The sequence below is a fragment of the Rhipicephalus microplus genome, unplaced genomic scaffold, assembly GCF_043290135.1.
Source record: "Rhipicephalus microplus isolate Deutch F79 unplaced genomic scaffold, USDA_Rmic scaffold_202, whole genome shotgun sequence".
Lineage (NCBI taxonomy): Eukaryota > Metazoa > Arthropoda > Arachnida > Ixodida > Ixodidae > Rhipicephalus > Rhipicephalus microplus.
In genome coordinates this window covers 16,547-25,000 of record NW_027464773.1, presented here as the reverse complement: position 1 = coordinate 25,000, position 8,454 = coordinate 16,547, and the positions used below count along the sequence as shown (strand labels likewise).

The 8,454-nt window shown below is 60.1% G+C and overlaps 2 non-coding genes across 2 annotated transcripts in view; both read right to left on the bottom strand.

Moving 5' to 3' along the window:
• Nucleotides 1-56, bottom strand: part of LOC142792063 (5.8S ribosomal RNA) — a 153-nt gene extending 97 nt beyond the window's left edge. The window contains exon 1 of the ribosomal RNA XR_012890620.1: nucleotides 1-56. This exon is cut by the window's left edge and continues 97 nt beyond it. This is a non-coding gene — a ribosomal RNA (5.8S ribosomal RNA).
• A 1,719-nt stretch (nucleotides 57-1,775) lies between these two features.
• Nucleotides 1,776-3,590, bottom strand: LOC142792064 (small subunit ribosomal RNA). Its single transcript, XR_012890621.1, has one exon. It is a non-coding gene; the product is annotated as a small subunit ribosomal RNA (ribosomal RNA).
• Between the last annotated feature and the right edge of the window lie 4,864 nt (nucleotides 3,591-8,454).

Sequence of the window (8,454 nt, the reverse complement as noted above, 5' to 3'; positions counted from 1 at the left end):
GCAGCTGGCTGCGTTCTTCATCGACCCGAGAACCGAGTGATCCACCGCTTAGAGTCGTGAAAAAGTGTTTGTTCAATTCCGTACAGTCAAAACCAAACGTTTCTGGCACTCGGCCAAACAGTGGCCAAGAAGGGCGCTTTTCAGCGCACGCTTGGACTCCAAAACTCTGCCGCGCCTTTTTCGGCTGCCGCAAATCGAGCAAACGGTGTGTTTCGGACGGCGTTTCGCTTTCGCTACTTGCGAGTGCTTTCGTGGTCCACCCCTCTATAAATACTCGGGAGGCGTCGAAGCCGGTTCTCCAAGCCGGACCCGTAGGTATCGTTGTGTGCTCGCTCTCATTGGCCCGCCTAACCAGAAAATGCCTGCGGTACACCCATTTGGATAAGAGTGCACGCAGATGCGGGCCTCGACGGCTACACATTTCCTCGGGCGGCCGCCTCCCGGCCTCCGTGGAGCGCGGGATGCACGGTCCCATCGACAAGCCTCTCCCGTTTTTACCGTGGCGTCGCGGTTCACCACGGCAGGCGGGTCGGTCTCCTCCGCATAAAAAGGGGGACCCCCGCTTTTTGTTCCACGAAATCGCACAAGCTTTTTTCGCATCCACGGTTTGCCACCGCACACCAAAATGCCGATCCGGCTGCCTACTTTAGCCAACAGGTGGAGCCAGGCGCGCCGTACTTGCGCGGCACTTCCCACGTCCACCGAAGTCGGTGCCAAGGACCACTTTCGGCGCCGGAGCCGCGTACGAGCCTACTCGAGGCGGAAGAACGAAGCCAGCAAGGGCCTGGCCGCAAGTGCGTTCAATTGTCGGGACGTCCAAGTCCCTCGTTCTTCCGTGCTTCCTCTTTCGGCAAGTCGTTGCGGCACCTTCCCAAAGCGCGCAGACCCGCTAATCGCGACGAGCGCGACGTGGCCGTGCCGCCTTTCCCTCGGCAGCAAGCAAAACGCCTGGCAACGTCGACGCTCCCCTAACCGCGATCTCGCACCGTGTTTCGTGTGGCGAATTCAAAAGCCGGCCGGCGCTGCTGCAACCATTACGGTCGGTACGCATACGCCGCGGAGGGCGGGACGGTCATCGGAGCGTGCGGTTCCTCCATCGAGTACTGCGCACCTCGGCCGTCGCATCGCCGTGCCATGACCGGCCGCGCGTCAACGCGAACCGGTGCCAGCGAGATCCCTCGCCTGCAAGAACCGACCGGCAGCCTCCGTCACCCGAGGACGCGGAGGCGCTTGCCGCGGACGGCGGGACGGTATGCACTGGTGCACAGCGGACCCGTCACATCGCCAGTTCCTTGACCGACCGCCGACGCTTGTGCCGTTCCTCTCGTACTTGGCAGTCGCCGCGCGATTGTCGGGTCTCGTTCTTGCACGCTCGAACGGTCGGGAGGGCACTCGGCTGGCGTTTCGGGAACGCGCAGCCTCGCCTTCTACCGACGTAACCACGACTCGCCGTTCGCGCTCCGCCGCTCCTGTTTACAGTACTAGGCGGTCCCGCAGCGGTCGGGTCGCGCATTTCGAGCGCTTCGAGCCACGGTGCAGTGGCGGGTCGAAAGCCGACCTATGAGTGCGTTGCGCCGTTTGTACCCGCGTCCGCCACCTGGCCGACCGTCCAAGGTCGCGGTGTTGGCGTCCGCTGGGCGCAACAATTTGTCACGGGGTGCCGCTCCACATTCAGGCAGCCCCGTGGGGAAAAGCCGACCCCGCGTCCAAACGGGGTCAGCGGCAGAAAGTGTCGGGCGCAGACGCAGCTGAGGCGCTCACCCTTCACAATCCGTTAATGATCCTTCCGCAGGTTCACCTACGGAAACCTTGTTACGACTTTTACTTCCTCTAAATGATCAAGTTTGGTCATCTTTCCAACAGACCGGCGCAACCGAAAGGCCGCGCCGGACATCGGTCCGAAGACCTCACTAAATCATTCAATCGGTAGTAGCGACGGGCGGTGTGTACAAAGGGCAGGGACGTAATCAACGCGAGCTTATGACTCGCGCTTACTGGGAATTCCTCGTTCAAGGGGAACAATTGCAAGCCCCTATCCCAATCACGAAAGAAGTTCCACGGGTTACCCAGTCTTTTCAGACAGGGATAAAGACACGCTGCTTCCTTCAGTGTAGCGCGCGTGCGGCCCCGGACATCTAAGGGCATCACAGACCTGTTATTGCTCTGTTTCGTGCGGCTAGGAGCCGCTTGTCCCTCTAAGAAGGTTGTAAGGTGCTGGGAACCCCGCACCTATTTAATAGGCTAGAGTCTCGTTCGTTATCGGAATTAACCAGACAAATCGCTCCACCAACTAAGAACGGCCATGCACCACCATCCACCGAATCAAGAAAGAGCTCTCAATCTGTCAATCCTCCCAGTGTCCGGGCCGGGTAAGTTTTCCCGTGTTGAGTCAAATTAAGCCGCAGGCTCCACTCCTGGTGGTGCCCTTCCGTCAATTCCTTTAAGTTTCAGCTTTGCAACCATACTTCCCCCGGAACCCAAATACTTTGGTTTCCCGGAAGCTGCCCGCCGAGTCATTTGAGTAACTCAGGCGGATCGCTGGTTGGCATCGTTTATGGTCAGAACTAGGGCGGTATCTGATCGCCTTCGAACCTCTGACTTTCGTTCTTGATCAATGAAAACATTCTTGGCAAATGCTTTCGCAGTAGTTCGTCTTGCGACGGTCCAAGAATTTCACCTCTAGCGCCGCAATACGAATGCCCCCGTCCGTCCCTCTTAATCATTACCTCGTATTCCAAAAACCAACAGAACAGAAACGAGGTCTTGTTCTATTATTCCATGCAAGTTTATTCAGGCGACTCGCCTGCGTTGAGCACTCTAATTTTTTCAAAGTAAAAGCACCGGCCATCTCGAGGCACACAATGAAGTGCACCAAGAAAGAACCGGCATGATGTTCAGTCCGAGCCGTCGCATCGGGTAGATGCACTACTCGTCTGGAACTGAGATCCAACTACGAGCTTTTTAACCGCAGCAGCTTTAGTATACGCTATTGGAGCTGGAATTACCGCGGCTGCTGGCACCAGACTTGCCCTCCAATTGATCCTCGTTAAAGGATTTAGAGTGTACTCATTTCAATTACGGGGCCTCAAAAGAGTCCCGTATTGTTATTTTTCGTCACTACCTCCCCGTGCCGGGAGTGGGTAATTTGCGCGCCTGCTGCCTTCCTTGGATGTGGTAGCCGTTTCTCAGGCTCCCTCTCCGGAATCGAACCCTGATTCTCCGTTACCCGTAACAACCATGGTAAGCAAGTAACCTACCATCGAAAGTTGATAAGGCAGACACTTGAAAGAAACGTCGCCGGCTCGTGGCCATGCGATCAGCACAAAGTTATCCAGAGTCACCACACAATACGGGCCGAAACCCGATCGATCTTGGTCTAATAAAAGCACCCGTTACCCAAAGGGCTCCAGGCTCACTGCATGTATTAGCTCTAGAATTGCCACAGTTATCCAAGTAGGAAGAAACGATCTAAGGAACCATAACTGATTTAATGAGCCATTCGCGGTTTCGCCTTATTTCGGCATGTACTTAGACATGCATGGCTTAATCTTTGAGACAAGCATATGATTACTGGCAGGATCAACCAGGTAATCGTTCGACTGCGCGTCCGTCCTCGCCTTCGGCGGGCCGGACGCAGTCTGTGTGCGGCGGAGGCCACCTTCAGGCGCCCCAACACGCTTATTTTGCACTCCGAGATGACGGCGTTCGAGCTCGCTACGGCACAACCTTCCCGAAAGACGAGTGGGAGCCGTGCGGCAAGAAGCACGTTCATGCTCGCTCTTTTTCGTTGCATCGACTCGGTCGCGCCGTGCGGGTTGCCCAAGCCCGCTGCACTGTCGGTGGACCGGCCGGAACTAGCAACGGAGCCGAGACTGCAAAGCCGCCAGACGACGGGTCACGCCCGCGTCTTCGGCGCTTTCGCATCTGAATCGCCCGAGGACGACACGGAACACACCTCGATATCGTGGTAAAACGGCACCGTCCGACAACCAGCCCCTAACGCATCAAGCGGATGAGGCTGCAGACGACTGCCGTGGATTCCCCTGGAGCAGACCCGAGGACACGCTTGACGAGGCCGAAGCCCGCCGCATATCAGACACCCGGTCGCTTTCGCGTACGCCGCTCACGAGAACCCCCACATAATAGCAGCGATAAGTACCCAGACCTCCTTGGGCACTAATACGAGCGTACTCGAGAAAATTTCACCGCGGGTGTGCCCCGAAACGTGTGGCACGTTGAGCGTGCCACAAGTCTACGTCGCTCTCAAACCCGCCGAGGTCGTAGAATTTGCGACCCTACTCACGAAATTCCCACCGAGGATACGGCCGCAAACGTACCGCACCTTGGGTAGGCCACGAGTTTGTGCAACACTACGCTGACGGCACAGCACCGAGGTCGTGCGCGCACGCACGGGAAAATTCCGCCGCGGTTTCTGCCGAAAACGTGAGGCACCACGACTCTCCGCAAGTTCGCGTCGACTGCGAAAGACCGAAGTCGTGAACGACGTGTCCGCTACTCGCCGCCGACACGCTGGACACCAAACGTACAACGACTCGACGGCGTCGTAGAGGCCCACGACGCGGTTTTCCTTAACGACGTCTCGGCGTGGCACCGACAGGTTAGAACGGCCGACCAACGTTCCCTGTCCGCCGTTCGGCTCAGTCGAAGGGCTCGGCGACTTCGGCAACGCTGCGAAGCCGCACGGTGACGCACGCCATGTCCCCATTTTTTTTTTTTTTTCTTTCTGCGTCTGCCGGGGTGCCCCTATAATAGCAGCGATAAGCACCCAGACCGCCGTGGGTCGCTCGCCCCGGCTGACGTGGTTTTTCGTACTCCTGCGGCGGTCGCCGTCAAGCACGTCCAAATACGCTACTTTCGTGGGCGCATTCACGCTCTTTCGCTTCGCCGGAGTGCCAGCACTCACTCTGCCAAAAACGGCGAACATCCGAGCGGCGGTTCCCACTTTTGCGTCGGCGTCGCAAACCCCGCCCCGGCAGACGAGGTTTGCCGTACTCGTGCGACGGTGGCCGGCGGGCACGTCGAAAGACGCCGATATCGTGCGCGAATTGGCGCACCTTGGCTTCACCGGAGTGCCGCCACTGACTCCTCCAAAAACGGCGAAGATCCGAGCGGCGCTTCCCACTTTCGCATCGGCGTCCCGAACTCCGCCCCGGCTGACGCGGTTTACCGTACTCGTGCGACGGTCGCCGGCGAGCACGTGGAAAGACGCCGATATCGTGCCCGAATCGGCTCCGTTCGGCTTCGCCGGAGTGCCAGCACTGGCTCGGCGAAAGACGACGAACATCCGAGCGACGGTTCTCACTATTGCGTACGCGTCGCAAACCCCGCCCCGGCAGACGCACTTTGCCGTACTCGTGCGACGGTCGCCGGCGAGCACGTAGAAAGACGCCGATATCGTGCCGGAATCGGCCCCGTTTGGCTTCGCCGGAGTGCCAGCACTCACTCGGCCACAAACGGCGAACATCCGAGCGGCGGTTCCCACTTAGCCGTCGGCGTCCCGAACTCCGCCCCGGCAGACGCGGTTGCCGAGCTCGTGCGACTAGCGACCGCGAAGCCGTCTCGCGACGCCGCTTTCGTGCGCGGCTCCCACTGCGACCTGGGTCACCCGAGGTCGACGAGCAAGAAAGAATGTCGAAAAAAAATTTTTTTTTTTTTGCGTCTGCCGGGGTGCCCCTATAATAGCAGCGATAAGCACCCAGACCGCCATGGGTCGCTCGCCCCGGCTGACGTGGTTTTTCGTTTTCCTGCGGTGGTCGTCGTCAAGCACGTCCAAACACGCCACTTTCGTGGGCGCATTCGCGCTCTTTCGCTTCGCCGGAGTGCCAGCACTCACTCTGCCAAAAACGGCGAACATCCTAGTGGCGGTTCCCACTTTTGCGTCGGCGTCGCCAACCCCGCCCCGGCATACGCGGTTTGCCGTACTCGTGCGGCGGTGGCCGGCGGGCACGTCGAAAGACACCGATATCGTGCGCGAGTCGATGCTTCTTGGTCTCGCAGGAGGGCCGCCACTCACTCCTGCAAAAACGGCGAAGATCCGAGCGGCGCTTCCCACTTTTTCGTCGGCATCGCAAACCCCGCCCCGGCAGACGCACTTTGCCGTACTCGTGCGACGGTCGCCGGCGAGCACGTAGAAAGACGCCGATATCGTGCCGGAATCGGCCCCGTTTGGCTTCGCCGGAGTGCCAGCACTCACTCGGCCACAAACGGCGAACATCCGAGCGGCGGTTCCCACTTAGCCGTCGGCGTCCCGAACTCCGCCCCGGCAGACGCGGTTGCCGAGCTCGTGCGACTAGCGACCGCGAAGCCGTCTCGCGACGCCGCTTTCGTGCGCGGCTCCCACTGCGACCTGGGTCACCCGAGGTCGACGAGCAAGAAAGAATGTCGAAAAAAAATTTTTTTTTTTTTTGCGTCTGCCGGGGTGCCCCTATAATAGCAGCGATAAGCACCCAGACCGCCATGGGTCGCTCGCCCCGGCTGACGTGGTTTTTCGTTTTCCTGCGGTGGTCGTCGTCAAGCACGTCCAAACACGCCACTTTCGTGGGCGCATTCGCGCTCTTTCGCTTCGCCGGAGTGCCAGCACTCACTCTGCCAAAAACGGCGAACATCCTAGTGGCGGTTCCCACTTTTGCGTCGGCGTCGCCAACCCCGCCCCGGCATACGCGGTTTGCCGTACTCGTGCGGCGGTGGCCGGCGGGCACGTCGAAAGACACCGATATCGTGCGCGAGTCGATGCTTCTTGGTCTCGCAGGAGGGCCGCCACTCACTCCTGCAAAAACGGCGAAGATCCGAGCGGCGCTTCCCACTTTTTCGTCGGCATCGCAAACCTCGCCCCGGCAGACGCGCTTTGCCGTACTCGTGCGACGGTCGCCGGCGAGCACGTCGAAATACGCCGATATCGTGCCCGAATCGGCCCCGTTTCGCTTCGCCGGAGTGCCAGCACTCACTCGGCCAAAAACGGCGAACATCCGAGCAGCGGTACCCACTTAGCCGTCGGCATCCCGAACTCCGCGCCGGCTGACGCGGTTGCCGAGCTCGTGCGACTAGCGACCGCGAACGCGTCTCGCGACGCCGCTTTCGTGCGCGGCTCCCATTGCGACCTGGGTTACCCGAGCTCGACCAGCAAAAAAGAAGGTCGAAAAAAAATTTTTTTTTTCTGCGTCTGCCGGGGTGCCCCTATAATAGCAGCGATAAGCACCCAGACCGCCGTGGGTCGCTCGCCCCGGCTGACGTGGTTTTTCGTACTCCTGCAGCGGTCGCCGTCAAGCACGTCCAAATACGCCACTTTCGTGGGCGCTTTCGCGCTCTTTCGCGTCGCCGGTGTGCCAGCACTCACTCTGCCAAAAACGGCGAACATCCTAGTGGCGGTTCCCACTTTTGCGTCGGCGTCGCCAACCCCGCCCCGGCATACGCGGTTTGCCGTACTCGTGCGGCGGTGGCCGGCGGGCACGTCGAAAGACACCGATATCGTGCGCGAGTCGATGCTTCTTGGTCTCGCAGGAGGGCCGCCACTCACTCCTGCAAAAACGGCGAAGATCCGAGCGGCGCTTCCCACTTTTTCGTCGGCATCGCAAACCTCGCCCCGGCAGACGCGCTTTGCCGTACTCGTGCGACGGTCGCCGGCGAGCACGTCGAAATACGCCGATATCGTGCCCGAATCGGCCCCGTTTCGCTTCGCCGGAGTGCCAGCACTCACTCGGCCAAAAACGGCGAACATCCGAGCAGCGGTACCCACTTAGCCGTCGGCATCCCGAACTCCGCGCCGGCTGACGCGGTTGCCGAGCTCGTGCGACTAGCGACCGCGAACGCGTCTCGCGACGCCGCTTTCGTGCGCGGCTCCCATTGCGACCTGGGTTACCCGAGCTCGACCAGCAAAAAAGAAGGTCGAAAAAAAATTTTTTTTTTCTGCGTCTGCCGGGGTGCCCCTATAATAGCAGCGATAAGCACCCAGACCGCCGTGGGTCGCTCGCCCCGGCTGACGTGGTTTTTCGTACTCCTGCAGCGGTCGCCGTCAAGCACGTCCAAATACGCCACTTTCGTGGGCGCTTTCGCGCTCTTTCGCGTCGCCGGTGTGCCAGCACTCACTCTGCCAAAAACGGCCAACATCCGAGCGGCGGTTCCCACTTTTGCGTCGGCGTCGTAAACCCCGCCCCGGCAGACGCGGTTTGCCCTACTCGTTCGACGGTCGCCGGCGAGCGCGTCGAAAGACGCCGATATCGTGCGCTAATTGGCGCTCCTTGGCTTCTCCGGAGTGCCGCCACTCACTCCTCCAAAAACGGCGAAGATCCGAGCGGCGTTCTCCACTTTCGCATCGGCGTCCCGAACTCCGCCCGGGCTGACGCGGTTTACCGTACTCGTGCGACGGTCGCCGCCGGGCACGTCGAAAGACGCCGATATCGTGCCGTAATCGGCCCCGTTTGGCTTCGCCCGAGTGCC